The following is an 18294-nucleotide window of genomic DNA, read 5'->3' on the forward strand; positions in this document are numbered from 1 at the left end:
AAACCGGAGCACCCGGAGGAAACCCACGCAGACACGGGGAGAACGTGCAAACTCCACACAGTCAGTCACCTGAGGCGGGAAATGAACCCGGGTCTCTGGCGCTGTGAGGCAGCAGTGCTAACCACTGTGCCACCGTGCCGCCCACTAATTAAGTGTATAAGTCCTGCTAAGATTTGCTTTCCCAAAATGCAGCACCTCGCATTAATCTGAATTAAACTCCATCTGCCACTTCTCAGTCCATTGGCTCATCTGGTCCAGATCCTGTTGTAATCTGAGGTAACCCTCTTCGCTGCCCACTATACCTCCAGTTTTGGTGCCATCTGCAAACTTACTAACTGTACCTCTTATGCCAAGTATAGACAGGATAGATCGAATGAATCCTTAAAAGAGTATAAAGGCAGTATAAGTACAGTTAAGATAGAAATCAGGAGGGCAAAAGGGGACATGAGATATCTTTAGCAAATAGGGTTAAGGAGAATCCAAAGGGTTTTTCAAAATACCTTAAGGACAAAAGGGTAACTAGGGAGAGAATAAGGCCCCTCAAAGATCAGCAAGGCGGCCTTTGTGTGGATCTGCAGGCGATGGGATAGATACTAAACAAGTACTTTGCATCAGTATTTACTGTGGAAAAGGACATGGAAGATATAGAGTGTAGAGAAATAGATAGTGCCATCTTGAAAAATGTCTATATTACGAGGAGGAAGTGCTGGATGTCTTGAAATGGGTAAAGGTGGATAAATCCCCAGGACCTGATCAGGTGTACCTGAGAACTCTGTGGGAAGCTAGAGAAGTGATTGCTGGACCCCTTGCTGAGATATTTGTATCATCAATAGTCACAGGTGAGGTGCCGGAAGACTGGAAGTTGGCAAACGTAGTGCCACTGTTTAAGAAAGGCGGTAAAGACAAGCCAGGGAACTATAGACCGATGAGCCTGACCTCAGTGGTGGGCAAGTTGTTAGAGGGAATCCTGAGGGACAGGATGTACATGTATTTGGAAAGGCAAGGACTGATTATGGATAGCCAACATGGCTTTGTGCATGGGAAATCATGTCTCACAAACTTGATTGAGTTTTTTCAAGAAGTAACAAAGAGGATTGATGAGGGCAGAGCAGTAGATGTGATCTATATAGACTTCAGTAAGGCGTTCGACAAGGTTCCCCATGGGAGACTGGTGAGCAAGGTCAGATCTCATGGATTACAGGGAGAACTCATCATTTGGATATAGAACTGGCTCAGAGATTGAAGACGGAGGGTGGTGGTGGAGGGTTGTTTTTCAGACTGGAGGCCTATGATCAGTGAAGTGCCACAGGGTTTGGTGCTGGGTCCACTACTTTTCATCATTTATATAAATGATTTGGATATGAGCATAAGAGGTATAGTTAGTAAGTTTGCTGAGGACACCAAAATTGGAGGTGTAGTGGACAGCGAAGAAGGTTACCTCAGATTACAATGGGATCTTGATTAGATGGGCCAGTGGGCTGAGAAGTGGCAGACGGAGTTTAATTCAGATAAATGTGAGGTGCTGCATTTTGGGAAAGCAAATCTTAACAGGACTTATGGTAAGGTTCTCGGGAGTGTTTCTGAACAAAGAGACCTTTGAGGGCAGGTTCATAGCTCCTTGAAAGTGGAGTCACAGGTAGACAAGATAGTGAAGAAGACATTTGGTATGCTTTCCTCTATTGGTCAGAGTATTGAGTACAGGAGTTGGGAGGTCATGTTGTGGTTGTACAGGACATTGGTTAGGCCACTGTTGGAATATTGCATGCAATTCTGGTCTCCTTCCTATGGGAAGGATGTTGTGAAACTTGAAAGGGTTCAGAAAAGATTTACAAGGATGTTGCCAGGGTTGGAGGATTTGAGGTATAGGGAGAGTTAGAATAGGCTGGGGCTGTTTTTCCAGGAGTGTTGGAGGCTGAGGGGTGACCTTATAGAGGTTTATAAAATCATGAGGGGCATGGATAGGATAAATAGACAAAGTCTTTTCCCTGGGGTCGGGGAGTCCAGAACTAGAGGGCATAGGTTTAGGGTGAGAGGGGAAAGATATATAAGAGACCTAAGGGGCAACTTTTTCACACAGAGGGTGGTACGTGTATGGAATGAGCTGCCAGAGGATGTGGTGGAGGCTGGTACAATTGCAACATTTAAAAGGCTTCTGGATGGGTATATGAATAGGAAGGGTTTGGAGGGATATGGGCCAGCTGCTGGCGGGTGAGACTAGATTGGGTTGGAATATCTGGTTGGCATGGACAAGTTGAACCGAAGGGTCTGTTTCCATGCTGTACATCTCCATGACTCTATGACTCTACGTCTCCCTTGGGGAGAGTATTTAGATTTGTAATGGCAGACAAATGACCATCAAGCTGAGTTCCTGATGCATTGTGCTCTCATACATTCCATACATGGTCATAATCTCCCCCATGTCGCAGCTTGGGGGTGTACCAATATGAATGTGTACAATCACCTGATGACTTCCATGTAACAGCATGCAATATAGATGTGAGATGTACTGAGCAATGGCAGTGGCAGTAGAGTGAGAGAATGGACAATAACTGAACAGGATTATCTCATGTGTGGTAGATGAACAACTGGCAAGGTTGCCGGCTAATCCCCAGCACCACTCTTCATCCAGTCTTGTGGACAGCACACCTTGATAACCTGACCAACAGTGTGAGGGATTCCTGTGTTTTAAGGGATTCTCACTGTTCTCTGATTGTCCAACCTCTCTGCTAAAGCACTACCTGCTGAGTCCAAAAGGGATGGTTGCTTCAATGTCGCAGAGGTGGCCTGGTGCTGCACCAATGACAAAATGGAATTATATACAGGAAGTAGCTGATCACCAAAGAAAGTGAAGTTAGTGAAGATCTGTTGATGGCAGTTCTATAGCAATGCTTGATGTGAACATCTACTTGGCATTACTCTGGCAGAGAATCTCTTGCCAGGCAGGAGGATTTGTAGGTTTGAACATTGAGAAAAGTGCTGGAAGAAAGTTGCTCCTCTCAAATCTTGCACTGTTACAAATCTGGTATAATTGTTCTTGCCTTGAATGAAGAGACCTGTTGTTTAAAGTTTCATAACAAGTGGAAAATGGTATGCTTTAGGGAAAAAGAAACTTCCCTGTTCCTTTTAATATGTTGACACCGACAGTGTAGGTGTGCATTTCACAGATGAAGTCAAATTGTCATGGGTGATTAGAAAGCCACAAGAAAATAGTTTGGTCTACAATGATGAAGTTGCGTGTTTTGTGAACTGATTCTTACCTCCGTGAGCAGAAGAAAGTCTGGTCCTGTATTTGTGCAATTTAATTACAAGAGGACAGAGTGTGCACCTTGCATGTTTTGCTTCATTTTCAGCAATTGAACATCTCATCAGTAGTCCTCCAAAGGATACTGACATGGGAAATAATGACTATTTACATACCTGTAGGAAATTGGCTGTCACGATTATTCCTTATTGTAAGTCAGATTTGCAATTGTCTGAGAAATGGACTTTGAGGCAGAGAAAAAGTTGCAACACAAATTATTTTGGCCACCCCATTGCACTTACAAATTTCTTTGAAGGGAAATATAATACGATGTCACAGCGAAGGAGAAAACCAAGAAGTGGGTCAATAGGTGTGACCAGTTCTTCATTCAATATCAAATTGGTGCATTAAATTGCTGCTCATCCAGAACATCCAGTATAATCATGTAGAAACTACAAAACATGCAGTACGCTGGAGAATGACAGCTTATATAACCAAAAGTGACAAACCTTCTATTGATTTCCATGTAATATTTTCTTCACTGGTTTAGGAGCTTATCCTTGGTGTGTGGTTCCAATTTCTGTTCCTTGGAGAGGTTTTGTAACAGCATGGTTACCCGCTTGTCAAGTTGAAATAAATCGAATTAGAATGATCTCGCCAGCCTGTGGTAATATGAGAAAATTGGCTCCTTTTATTGATAGACTTCATGAAAACAATATGTGCTAGCTCATCAGGTTTGTAAGAGTGGTCAATTTTAAATTTTCAAACAAAATCGTTCAAAGTGCAAAGTGTAAAAAAAAAGGCAACTCTTGTTCATTTTGTTCAAACACACAATGAAGATGGGGTGATTTAAAACATAGAAACGCAACACTTGCACTGTATTTATAAAGTATAGGAACAAAGTAATGTACTGATTTTTTTTCCCTTTAAAGTAATTTATTTTGTAGACATAAATAGAAAAGGCAAAGGAGAAAACAATTATTCTAGTTGTTGAGGCAAATGATAATAAGATATTAAAGATAAATAAGTTATACATGATTCGGAGATGCCGGTGTTGGACTGGGGTGTACAAAGTTAAAAATCACACAACACCAGGTTATAGTCCAACAGGTTTAATTGGTGTTTCCAATTAAACCTGTTGGACTATAACCTGGTGTTGTGTGATTTTTAACTAAGTTATACATATTTACATATGCATATATGTATGGAGGTGATGGCATAGTGGTAATGTCACTGGACTCGTAATTAGAACCCCAGACATGTGTTTGGTTTTCATTGAAAGAATAATGAGATTTGAATTCAACAAAACAAACCTAGTAATAAAATCTAGTTAAATGGCAACATTGCTGACTGTCATAAAAGCCACTTGATTCACTGATGACCTGTAGGAAGGAAATTTGCTGTCCTTACCTAATCTGGCCTACATGTGACTCAAGACCCACAACAATGTAGTTGACTCTTAACTGCCCTCTGGGCAACTAGTACTAAATTCTATTCTAGTCATATCCAATGACTATTAAAAGAAACTCTGAATGCAATCACTTGTACCTTCCTCACTCAGAATATTTTGTAGAGTGAACAAGCCTAGATCTCATGCACAGATAGTATTATAGACCGAAGAAAGGTTTGGTTTCCAGATTAAAAAGGGAGCCTGCAGTAAGTCAATTTATTTTAATAACAAAAGAGAAGGGGAGCATAGAAATCATTCTATCACAATAGAATGGAGTGTTAATTAGTGAATAAAAGTGACTACAGGGGTTGAAAATTAAAATCTGTCAGTGATGGCTTTTCGAATTACTTCTCGTACATTTGAAACTACTCATTGTGTCAAAGATGATGACATGACAGGTTTCAGTATAATTAGCAATAAAGAAAGAAATATGAAGGAACATATTGTTGGGAACTTTAAAGAATAATTTGTCTCCCTCATTTTCCAAATTACGTAGTTTTAAAAATTATAACTGAATAATAAGCACCGGTATTGTGACCATTTTTGTCAACAATACAATTGTTGAGATATTGATATCAATGCTTTTACTCTGTGTTGTAAATGAGAAGACTAGGTTAATTTTACATATATCATGACAGATTTTCACATCATTAATATACCATATTGTAGCTTGATCAAGTCTTCACCTGTGAGGCCCAGAAAGCCATTGGCAGCAGTAAAGGCTTAAATATGTGGATTTATTAGTTATTTGGAAATATTCAAATATTTTAAACATTTGAATCACCCTCAATTTATTTAAATGCAAGTGACTAGTTCAAACATCTGCTTATGTCTTTCTAATTTTTCCAGTCATACTTGTTTAGCATCAGTTTAACCTGCAGCTCGCTCTCCTTACAGACTGAAGCTACCTTCCTGCCTGTGCCTCCAGCATATTCATTACTGAGTTTGTGTCAAATTAATAGCTTTTGTTAAACTTCTGTCATTCACCTTTTGAATCTTAGACTGTTTTCTTAACTAAAACAGTGCCAGTAGACACATTGCTCCCGATTATAAACCCTGCACTATTTCCCCTGTCACTTTCACTTCAACAGACAATAATCTTGCTTTAAAAAAAGTTTAATTTTATTTGCAGATTATGAAATACACTCTTAAGTTTTATTAATATCATTTAGAGAAAAAGCTTGGCTTGGTGTCCAAGTTTTTTTTTGTTTTTAATGTTGAGTTTTCAACTCTCTTCGACTCACTGAGATAGAGTCTTACAACTGGAGAGTGTTATTCCCAGAGTCATACCAAATGATAAAGATTTTCATTAAAGTGCACACTCAATACAGTGCCCCAATTTTCCTGACTTTCAGACAAGGGTAGATAGAAAGCACTGACCAGTTTTTTACAATGAACAAGAATTATTATTCATTACAAAGTAATCAGAGTGTAACTATGGGTAAACAGATTGGGACTAGCTCAGTTTAGGAACCTGGTCAACATGGATGAGTTGGAATGAAGGGTCTGTTTCTGTGCTGTATGACTCCATGACTTTATATAGAAACATAAAAATTGCTACATAATCAAAAAAACAGAGGAACCTCTCATTTATCTCCATTCTGATAGTTGAACATATGGTGGAGCATAGACAATTCATAAAATTTATATTTTTCTCATTACAGTGTCATGGTCAGATTTATAGCCAGATACAGTTAGTTATAGTATGATTGAAAATCATTTGCATCATAAATTAAGTGAGAAATAAAACACCTAATAATTCCCTTGAACAGAAGCCTGCTATTTCCTGAAACAATATAACTTTCAGGTTTAATAACAACTGAAGATGCTGTCAATATCAAGCTAGTCTGGCAGGTTTTGTAAAGGGAGAAAATTTTTCAGGTCTGTGCAAGTCTATTTCTCTGCAGCTTATGGGAGCAAGCTATATTTTTCACTTTGAATGGGTGGGCCTTTGATACATTGAAGTTGCCTTTGCTGAGCATGAACTCAATTGCTGAGCGTTGCTGAGGGTGAATTCAAAGGAGGATATCAAGCAGATTAGGATTGGCAATAAATATTGACTGTCTCAGTAAGGCTAGCATCCCAAAAAATGTATAAGAAATGGAATGGCCTTTGGATGAATGTATAAAGAATGTTGCATTCATATGGAATATTGTGTCTATATGGAACATTGTATCCACATAGATATAGTATTTTATATTACAGCAACACATGATATATACCATATTATGATCAAACCAACATATCAACATCATGGGGTTACTACTGACCAAAATCTGAGCTTAAACTACTCCATAAACATACTATGGTGACAACAGCACTTCAGAGTCTAGGAATCTAGCAACAGGTAACTCACCTGTTGACTCCCCAAAGCCTGTCCACTGTCTACAAGACACAAGTCATGAGTGTGATGGAACATTCCCCACTTGTACTGTTCCAAAAACATTCAAGACACTTGACACTTTTGAGGACAAAGCAGCCCTCTTGATTTGCACCACATGCTGAAACATTCACTCCCCTGACCATCAATGCAAGGTAGCAACAATGTGTAACACCTACAAGATACACCAAAAAATTTTACCAATGCTTCTTAGACAACTCCTTCCAAACCTACAGCTATCACCATCAAGAGGGACAAAGGCATTAAATACATGGGAACACTACAACCTGCATGGGGTGCTAAAATTGGACTCAGCATGTCTAGATTACCAGAGGAAAAAGGAACATTTGATTGCATTGTTTGGTATCCCCAATTTGAAAATAAATTTCTGTTGAGGTCAGGTTAGATTAGGATCAGATTCAGTTGCCATGTTCCCCCTCACAAAATGTTCTACGTGCTATCATTGCACAGGTTTTCACATGAAGAGTTACTACTGAGGTTGGGTTGAAGAAAGCTGTCTTATAAACAGGAATTCAATCTTTTTTGGAAGAGGAGAGAGATACAAATAAATTCAGTGAAAAATTCATTGTATGACAATTATAAGAGCATATGGCTATAAGTGTTTTGCAATGATTATATATTATTAATTGATGTTCCCAAATTCTGTGATGCAAAAGGATTTGAATGCCAGACTTTTGAGAGCCACATCTGCACAAGTTGCATGAACTGCCATCAGAATGTTACTTAAAACTATTTACCGAGCACCAAACTTCAGCTGTCATAATAATCATAGAACTCTCAACCTATTTAGAGAGATGGAAGGTGAAAGCTAAAATAGCAATGAGAGCCTGGAACTAGATTTCCAATCTAAAACCCAAACCATATGTAAGCAAGGGCAGTATTCAGTTGTATTCCTGATGAAGGGCTTTTGCCCGAAACGTTGATTTAACTGCTCCTCGGATGCTGCCTGAACTGCTGTGCTTTTCCAGCACAATTCTAATCTAGACATCAGTATTTTTGTTTGGATTCTTTTAGCACAGTAATTACCTTGTAAAAATTTACAGTTCATATTTGATTTATAAAGTTAATGCAAACCGTTGACTCTTGTAGAGAATAATACAGCAAAACTGAGTCCACTTTTTGTCAAAGCTTTTTATCTTGCACTCATCAGGTCAACTCTTAAGAAATAGCCACGTAAAGATAAAACATAATTTATTCTGTATGATAAAGAGTGCAGTTAATGATGACTGGCAGTTAACTGTCAAGCTTTTTTAAAAATGGTAAACCAAGAAGTCTAACTATGATTGGTCAAAACATTGCCCTGAGAAATCAACCAGAGAGCGGGCTATCTTTTTATAAACAATTCTCTAGTTCTGTACAATGTTGTCAATCAATCACTTGTATAACAGCCATATGCATATATTTACTCATGTTTATGTTTGTATTTTAATTACTATAACTTATCTATTTCTGTAAGCGCATCTAATCATGCAATTTTTCTTTTTAATTCCATTTGGCTTTGTACCTATGGAATATTGTTGATTTGTGTTTTAACTTCATATTATAGGAATGATGCAACTCGCTATTTCTCAAGAAACCGCTTTAATATACAGATTCTCAAAGTGTTCTTTTTTCTTTCCTGACACTGTTTGTTGTTCCTTTGGAATGTGAAGGTTGAGGCCAATTGGATAAACAGACATGATATTTTTTATTCTTTCATGGGACAAAGGATGTGGGCATTGATGATTGGTCAGTATTTACTTCCTGTCCCTAGTTACCCTTGTGGAGGTGCTGATGAGCTGTCTTTGTGAACTGCTGTATTCCATATGCTGTAAAAAGATCCCCAATGCCATTAAGGAGGGAATTCCTAGATTTTGATCCCATGACACTAAAGAAATGGCAATATCATTCCACATTGGGATGGTGAATAACTTGGAGGTGACGTTTTAGGTAGTGGAGTTACAATGTATCTGCTGCCCTTGTCCTTCTAGATGGAAGTAGTTGTGGATTGGAAGATACCAAGGAATGATCTTTGACGAATTCCAAGTTCACCTTGTACATAGTATACGCTGCTGCTACTGACCAAGGGTGATGCCAATCAAATGGGCTCCTTTGTCAGGATTTATCAGGATATGGCCTGGACAGGAGGGCATGCCTTATGAAGAGAGTTTGACTAAGCTTGGACGTTTCTCTGTGGAGAGAAGTAGGAAGAGAGGTTGACTTGATCGAGGTATACAAGATAATGAGAGGAATGGATAGAGTCAATAGCCTGACACTTTTACCCAGAGCAGGATTGACTGGCACGATGGGTCATAGTTTAAAGATATTAGGAGAAAGGTGTAGAGGGGATGTCAGAAGAAGGTTCTTTACACAAAGAGTGGTGGATGCATGGAAAGCGTTGCCAGCAGTGGTGGTGGAAGCAGAGTCATTAGGGACATTTAATTAACTGCTGGACATGCACATGGAGAGCAGTGAATTGAGGGGTGCATAGGTTAAGTTATTTTATTTTACATTAGGATTAATCCTCAGCACAACATCATGGCCCAAAGGGCCTGTTCTGTGCTGTACTTTTCTATGTTCTATGTTTGTATTGGATGGTGTCAAGCTTTCTGAATGTTATCAGTGATGCAATTATCCAGGCAAGTGGGGAATAGTTCATCATACTGCTGACTTCTGCCTTGTAGATGTTGGGCATGCTGTGGGGATTTAGTTATTTGCTGCAGAATCCCTAGCCTCTGACTTGCTCTTATAGCCATTGTATTTATTTGACCATTCCAGCTGAGTTTCTGATTAATAGTACCTCCCAGAATGTCGATAGTGGGAGATTCAGTGATGGTAATGCCATTGAATTTCACACACAAACAAAAACAGAAATTGCAAGAAAGTCTCAGCAGATCTGACAGCATGTGTGGAGAAAAAGCAAAGTTAACCTTTTGGGTCCAGTGGCCCTTCTTCCAAACTGAAGACCTGTTGAGTTTTTCCAGTATTTTCTGTTTTTATTTCTGATTTCCAGCAACCCCAGGTCTTTTGGTTTTCTGTTTAGAATTTCAGGTGGTGTTAGATTGTCTCCTATTGGAGATGGTCATTGCCTGGCATTCCTGTGGCACAAATATCACTTCCACTTGTTAGTCCAAGCCAAAGACTTTGCAATAGACCTGCTGAAAATTTCCATCATTATCTGTTTTTGTTTTAGATTTCCAGTGTCTGCAGTATTTTGCTTCTCTGTCCTTGAGTACAGTCTGTTCAAAATTAATGGGACACAGCATTGAGCCATCAATGGCATGAACTTCTTGTGTTAAGATGTGCAGAGTAAAATGATTTAAAGACAGCAAGTAGTAACAAAATGATTTCACATGCAGCAATTTCGGAGAAGGTGTAAATTAAGCCATCAAATTCAATTGTAATTGTACTCTATTAACAGTTATTATATGCATCAATAAGTACATTTCACACATCATTGCACTATCATTAAATACTCATTTATCTCACGCCAATTGTTAGCTTTCTCAAATTAACATTTTGGCCATTGAAAGAGTGTCATTAGGTAATGGGCAATGCAGTGGGCTGGAACACCTTTGGAACTTTGTTGGAATTCAGTTCAGGCTGATGAAATTAATATTCCTCACTAGTGCTTGTAAGAGCAACGTTAACCTGGGGCCTCTTTTATAATATCATAGTCTCGGAAGTAAGCAAGCATATAATTATATTTTTGCTTTGCTGATTGGAGAGTGTTAATCAGTGTCAATCTGAACTTTTAAAACAAATTAAGATAAGTGAGGCTCTTTATTTGTCACTAAAAAATACAGCACACATTTCACAAGCTTCATTTTAATTTAGTATTATCTTCTCATTTTGTGAACCCATTTATGTATTTTGTATTTGGCATAGACTCCCACATATTAAACTGAAACAATCAATTCAGAGGAACCTGTAAATTCAAACTTTTCAAAATATGCTGGATCCTATGCTTCAATTATACTGGGCATTGGTGAGAACACATCTTGAATTCCATGCACAGTTTTGGTCTCCTTATTTAAGAAAGGGTGTAAATGCTTTGGAGGTGGTTCAGAGGATTTTTACTCGATTGATACATGGAATGAACAGGTTGCCTCATGAGAAAAGATTGAACACACTGGGCTTGTTTTCACTGGAGGCTGGAAGAATGAGATGTGACTTGTTTGAAGTGTATAAGATTCTGAATACACTTGACAAGTTGGACATGGGAATAATATTTTCTCTTGGGGATGAGTGCAGAACTAAGGATCATTAGTTTAAAATTAGGTGTTGTCCTTTTAGGTTAAAGATGAGGAAAAATGTTTTCTCTTAGAGAGTTGTGGGAATTCACAAGTCTCTGCATCACAAGGCAGTGTAGACTGGGTCATTGAATATTTTTAAGACAGAGGTGTATAGATTCTTGTTGTGTTGGTGAATCAAAGGTTAATGGGGATAGAGTCATACAGCATGGAAACAGACCCTTCAGCCCAACTTTATGCCGATCAGGTTTTTGAAACTGAACTAGTCCCATTTGCCAGCTTTTTGCCTATATCCATGTACCTGTCCAAATGTCTTTTACAGGTTGTAATTGATAGGTGGAAATTTGTAATTTGAAACACAAACAAATTAGACATAATTTTATCAATGGTCGAATGGACTTAAGACCCCTGTCCATGTTTGATTCATATGGTCCGCTATCCTTAAATAATGCATGGGTCTCTGTTGTGATCCATTACTGAAGATCTTCTGAAATTCCATGTTACCTTATTCACTACACTGTCTTTGTATACATTTATCTTGCATGTCTTCAAAGAATTCAGTTGAATTGCTCAAGAAAAACCTTTTTATAAATTCAACATTTTCTAAATCTCTAAATGTTTTTAGTACCTTGTCTTCCAGCTAAGATTCTAGTTTCCTTCCTACCACAGTTAAGTCAAATGTTGTTAGGTTTGCTGGATTAGTGCTGTCTCAGTATCAGAAGGATCTATCAGGTCCCCTTTCACAAGAGCACCAGGATCAGAGCATTCCTCCCGAGGTGAACAGTTACAAAAGTACCAAGCTTCAATGATAAAATGCATGACTTTCATACTTTCTATTTAGCATTGCTTTTCTTTTGATGGTGTATAGTGTTTTTTTTTATCCATTACATCCTTCCAAGTGTACTGCCCAGAACTACATAAAATTCTCCAGCTGAGGCTGAGCCAGATTTTTAAAAAATATTCCCCATAATTTCCTTTCTTTTGTGTTCATTGCTTCTATTTATAATGCTCAGGATCCCGTATGCCTTATTAATCAGTTTCTCAGGCTGCCATGCCATGTTTATTGGTTTGTATGCACATGCTTAAGGTCTCTCTGCTCTCGGACTCCTATCACAATCAATTACTGTCTTCCTCACAGCTCACAATATATGTATGGTTTGATTCATCTGCAACTTGTTATGTCTAGAATGGAAGCAATGCACTGGAAATTAATCCCTTACTGTATGAGTTGTGCCAAAAGTGCAAATCTCTCATTCATCAGAAAAATGGTCAATTTGTTTTTGTTATTGCTGTTGTCAAAATCAAAAGAGGCTATAGCCAGATTTCAAAAAACACAAAGACACCGAGTGGAATCGTAGAGAGGCCTGAATGATGTGGGCTAAAGCGGGGAATGCGCAGCACTAAGTGAAAGGTCTGGTAAAGCTTATCTTGACATTAGGAGCAACTTGCTTTGTCGTTTAACCAAGTTCTGGGCATTGAGGTGCGATTGATGCAGTGCAGACTCAATGGGCAGAATGGCCTCTTTCTGTACTGTAGGGGTTCTATGAAGACAAATTCTTGTTAGGTAGCAGTGAGTTACCTATTATTGCTTGTTAATGACCTTATTAACAGCACATCTTGCCTCATTAATATGCAGAGTTTTGCATCATCCATCGTGAACAAATGAAACATTGAGAATTCTCATCAGGGAAGTCAGACCAGGTACCTGGCCACTGGCTGCAAACAACCTTCATGTTGGTCACCATGCAACGAGTACAGCATATGGGCCAGGCACTCATGGGCTGCTTGTGGTAAGGATCTGTCTGGGCAGGGAGCATCTTGCTGTAAAGCACTCTGAGCTGTCAAGCTAACACCTACAACGTGTGCTGCTGCCTACCAGACAAACACACTTCATGTTTATTCAACCAAATGGCCATGTTGGAGAGTATATAGGGAGTAGATTTCAGTCCAGTCAAAGGGAACTGCTGTCAGCCAAGGGTTCTTAGGACCATCAGTCTTGAGAGCAGTCTGCACACAGTCCAGGGATATCACTTCAACTCATTCTTTTAAATATAATTTTTGACTGGGTGTGTGTGTGTGTATGTCTGTCTGTCTGTCTGTGTGTGTGGGAGAGAGAGAGACAGACAGTGAGTGAGAGTGAAATGGTTTCCTTTCTACCAGCAGTGACACCTGCTCTCAAGTCTGTGGAAAAACAAAAATCAAAAGTCTAGAATCTGTTGCTAGGTGATAACAGCATAGATCCTAAACTTTCTTTTCAAGTGTATTGGTTGAGGCATTAAGGCCATAAAATCAATCTAATCACTTTTTAAAAGATTTGGGTTGTCTTTCTTTCCAAAATTACAACAAACATTTATTATCCGGCACCTATGGGGCCAGGAGTACGCCAGTAACCAAGTACTGCGGTTGATCAAGAGGTCCAAATAATTGAAAGTAAATACACACACTAAATAATAGAAACATAATGCTGGGGGTATACAAATCACTGTTACACTTTAGTTACAGCATAGGTCACTTAAATAACAATGTAATTTGGCCTTGAGTAAAACTTACCAGCAGAAAGTCTTCTCACTCACACCCTTAACTGATAGTTGGAGATTGCGATAATACAATAAATTTCTGATTTTTTGGATACTTTTTTTGCCAGTTTATTAAGAGTGCCAGTTCATAGGGTGCCAGTTAAAACAGTATCTGCCTTTCCAGTAGCCAGCAAATAACCCACAGTTCTCTTTGATTCACCGTTTTCCAAGGAATCACATCATAAATCCTTCTTCAACTCAGTAATGTCCAAACAATTCTGTTTTCCAATTTCCATAATTCATAAGTCTAGTGTTTTGAACAAGGTTTTATAAATTGTGAAATACACAATTTGTTTTCCTCTTGTCTGACTATCTCATTAGAGAGAGAGTTAGCTCTACTGGATCTATGCACCCTGAGTGCATGGTGTTCCCTTAGTACACAGGTGATACAACTATAGCAGTCTGTGTGGTGATCCACAAAACAGAAGGCATAATTGCAATCCATTTATCCAGCTTATACTTAGTCTTTTCTTCTATGTGAATGCTATACTTTCTGGGAGGGTCGATTGGCAGAACTGCATCTTGAATGAAGTGTAAAAGATCAAAACATGCAGTGATACCAATTAATGAGATCACGGGTGATCTAATAACGCTCAACTCCACTTTCTTGCCTTTTCCCCATAACCCTTGATTCCCTTCCTGATTATAAATCTGACTATCTCAGGCATGAATATATTTAACAACCCAGCCTCTAAAGCCCTCTGCAATAAAGAATTGCACAGATTTACTGCCTTCTGAGAAAATAACTTCTTCCTCAACTCCATCATAAATGATGGCCCCTTACTCTCAAATCATGTTCTCTGGTCCAAGACTCTCCCACAAGGTGAAACAAGCTTTCTGTATCGACCTTGTCAAGTCCCCTAAGAATCCTATCTATTTCAAATAATCTCCTCTCATTCTTCTAAACTCCATAGAGTGCAAGCAGAATCGACTCAACCAAGACTATTTTTAGACTCCAGTCTCTTTAAAATAAAGTTCAACATTCTATTTACCTTTACTATTACCTGCTGAATTTTGATGCTAGATTTTTGTGACAAATGCGTGAGGATACCCAAATCTCCATGTACTGCAACGTTCTGCAGCCGTTCTCTATTTAAATAAATATTCCGGTTCCCTACTCTTCTTGCCAAATAATAACCTTACAATTTCCCACATTATATTCTACCTGCCAAATATTTGCCCACTCACTTAACCGGTGGTGTCATCCTCACTACTTAGCATCTGATTTATTTTTGAGTCATCTATAAACTGGGGATGATATTTTCACTCCTGTCATCCAAGTCATGAATATAAATTGTAAATAACTGTGGCCCCAGCACTGGTCCCTATGGTATTCCACTAGTTACAGGTTGCCATCCTGAAAATTTTCCCCTCATCCCAATTCTTTGTCTATGAGTTAGCCATTTTCTCTTCCCTTTAATCTGACTAGTGTGTTACTTCCTGAAAGAATTTCAATAAATTTGTCAGTTTTGATTTCCTTATCATGCAGCCATAGTGACTCTGCTTGATTACAATATGATTTTGTAAATTCTCTGTTATTAAATCCTTTATAATAAACTGTAATATTTTTCCAATTACAAATGTTAACCTAACTGGTATAATAACCTAACCTGCTATTTGTTGTCCCCCTTTTTGAATAAGGTTGGTACACTGGAACTTCTCCAAAATCTAAGGATTCTTAGAAGATGACTACTATTGCATCCATTATCTCCATAGCTAACTCCTGTAATGTCTGAGGATGCAGCCCATCAGTTTCAGGAGACTTAACAGTCTTAGTCCCATCAGTCTCCCTAGTAGTTTTGCTCTAGTGATAGTTATTGAGTTTTTTTCCCAAATTCCTTTTTGCCTCTTGACTATTTTACATTTTTGCGATGTCATTATGAAGTGACTCAATGGTTAGCACTGCTGCCTCACAGCACCAGGGTCCCAGGTTCGATTCCAGCCTTGAGTGACTGTCTGTGTGGAGTTTGCACATTCTCCCCGCGTCTGCGTGGGTTTCCTCCAGGTGCTCCAGTTTCCTCCCACAGTCCAAAGATGTGTAGGTCAGGTGAATTGGCCATGCTAAATTGCCCATAGTGTTAGGTGCATTAGTCAAAGGGAAATGGGTCTGGGTGGGTTACTGTTCGGAGGCTCGGTTTGGACAGGTTGGGCCGACAAGCCTGTTTCCATACTGTAGGGAATCTAAAAAAAAGACTGATGCAAAGCATTGCTCAATTCCTTTGCCATTTCCTCATTCCCCATTATTAATTCACTAGCCTCATTCTCTAAGAAGTCTATGTTCACTTTGGCTTCTCTCTTCCTCTTTATATATTTGAAGAAGCACTTTCTACCTATTTTATAATATTTGCTACTTTCCATTTAGAGTTTAATTTGTGTTGCAGATGTTTTGTCCCCTGCCTAGGTGATATCCTCAGTGCTTGGGAGTTTCCTGTGAAGCGCTTCTGTAGTGTTTCCTCTGGCATTTATAGTGGCCTGTCCCTGCCGCTTCCAGTTGTCAGTTCCAGCTGTCCGCTGCAGTGGCTGGTATATTGGGTCCAGGTCGATGTGTTTGTTGATAGAATCTGTGGATGAGTGCCATGCCTGTAGGAATTCCCTGGCTGTTCTCAGTTTGGCTTGTCCTATAATAGTAGTGTTGTCCCAGTCAAACTCATATTGCTTGTCATCTGTGTGTGTGGCTACTAAGGATAGCTGGTCATGTCGTTTCATGGCTAGTTGGTATTCATGGATATGGATTGTTAGCTGTCTTCCTGTTTGTCGTATGTAACGTTTTGTGCAGTCCGTGCATGGGATTTTGTACACTATGTTGGTTTTGCTCATGCTGGGTATCGGGTCCTTTGTCCTGGTGAGTTATTGTCTGAGAGTGGCTGTTGGTTTGTGTGCTGTTATGAGTCCTAGTGGTCATAGTAGTCTGGCTGTCAGTTCAGAAATGTTCTTGATGCTGGAGGAAACAACACAGAAGTGCTTCACAGGAGGCTCCCAAGCAATGAGGATGTCACCTAGACAGGGACGAAACGTCTGCAACACAAATTCCCAGCTCGGCAAACAGAACCACAACAACAAGCACCCGAGCTACAAATCTTCACCCAAACTTTGAATTTAGAGTTTAACTTAATTCTTATTTTTTGTTATCTTTTGCTGGTTTTTAAAACTTTCCTAACCCTCAGTCCTGCTACTAATCTTTCTTCATTGTATATTTTTGTTTCAATTTGATATTATCGTTAAATTCTTTGGTTAAGCATGATTGGTTGATCCCTTTCCTGGAATCCTCCTTCCGCATTGGGATATATCTCTGCTCTGAGCTATGAACTATGTTCTGAAACATCTGACATTGCTTTTCTGCTAAATTCCTTTCCTAGGCCACTCTAGCTCTTATTCCTTTGTAACTATCCTTATTTAAGTTTAACATTGTTTCATGTTTCTCACTCTCAAACGAAATTTTAACTTCTGTCAAGTATGGTCACTGTTTCCTCAAGGAACTTTGTAATGTGAAATCATCTGATAAACCAGACATAAAATAGCTTGATCTCTGGTTGGATTCAATATTTTATTCTAGGAAACTGTCCTGAAAACACTCTATGAATTCTTCCTCATAGTTATCTCTGCCAATTTGATTTTCCCAATTGCAGTGAAGATTAAGGTCATCCAGGCTTTACGTACATGCAATGTAGCATCGCCTTTGAAACTATCTATTGTGTTGAACCAGTTCAGGTACAATTATTGCATATCTTAGATGGACTCAATATGAGTATTCTTGATCTCTTCTGCCATCATGTGTACTTCATTGATCTCATAAATAGTCATATTGTTGAGAACCATAATCCAATGTGTTCTCTAATTAGCTTTGTTGCTGATTCGGAAGCACTGAGGTCCAAGTGCTTCCGAATCTAGAAGGCAATTCTGGGAATGGAATCAGTGACCATACATCTTAGAGGGAGCACTGCTGTAGTCCTTTGATAGTTTGCTGCTGCTAGTCTGCTTTTGTTTACCAGGAAAAATATTTATGGTTCCATGTTCAACTGTCCTGTCTGCATTATGTTGTTCATGTACTTAAGCAAGAGATTGGCCACCCATTATGTGCTATTAATTTATATTTTATTCATTTTACCATTGAAATCCAAAGATCCTGGTACATGACCTTCAGAATTCAGATTGGTAGATTATTTATAATAGCTTCTGGATCAGTGGTGCTGAAAGAGCACAGCAATGCCGGCAGCATCCGACGAGCAGCAAAATCGACGTTTCGGACAAAAGCCCTTCATCAGGAATAAAGGCAGAGACGCTGAAGCGTGGAGAGAAAAGCTAGAGGAGGGTGGGGGTGGGGAGAACGTAGCATAGAGTACAATAGGTGAGTGGGGGTGGGGATGAAGGTGATAGGCCAGGGAGGAGGGTCGAGT

Source organism: Chiloscyllium plagiosum, chromosome 24, assembly GCF_004010195.1.
Source record: "Chiloscyllium plagiosum isolate BGI_BamShark_2017 chromosome 24, ASM401019v2, whole genome shotgun sequence".
Lineage (NCBI taxonomy): Eukaryota > Metazoa > Chordata > Chondrichthyes > Orectolobiformes > Hemiscylliidae > Chiloscyllium > Chiloscyllium plagiosum.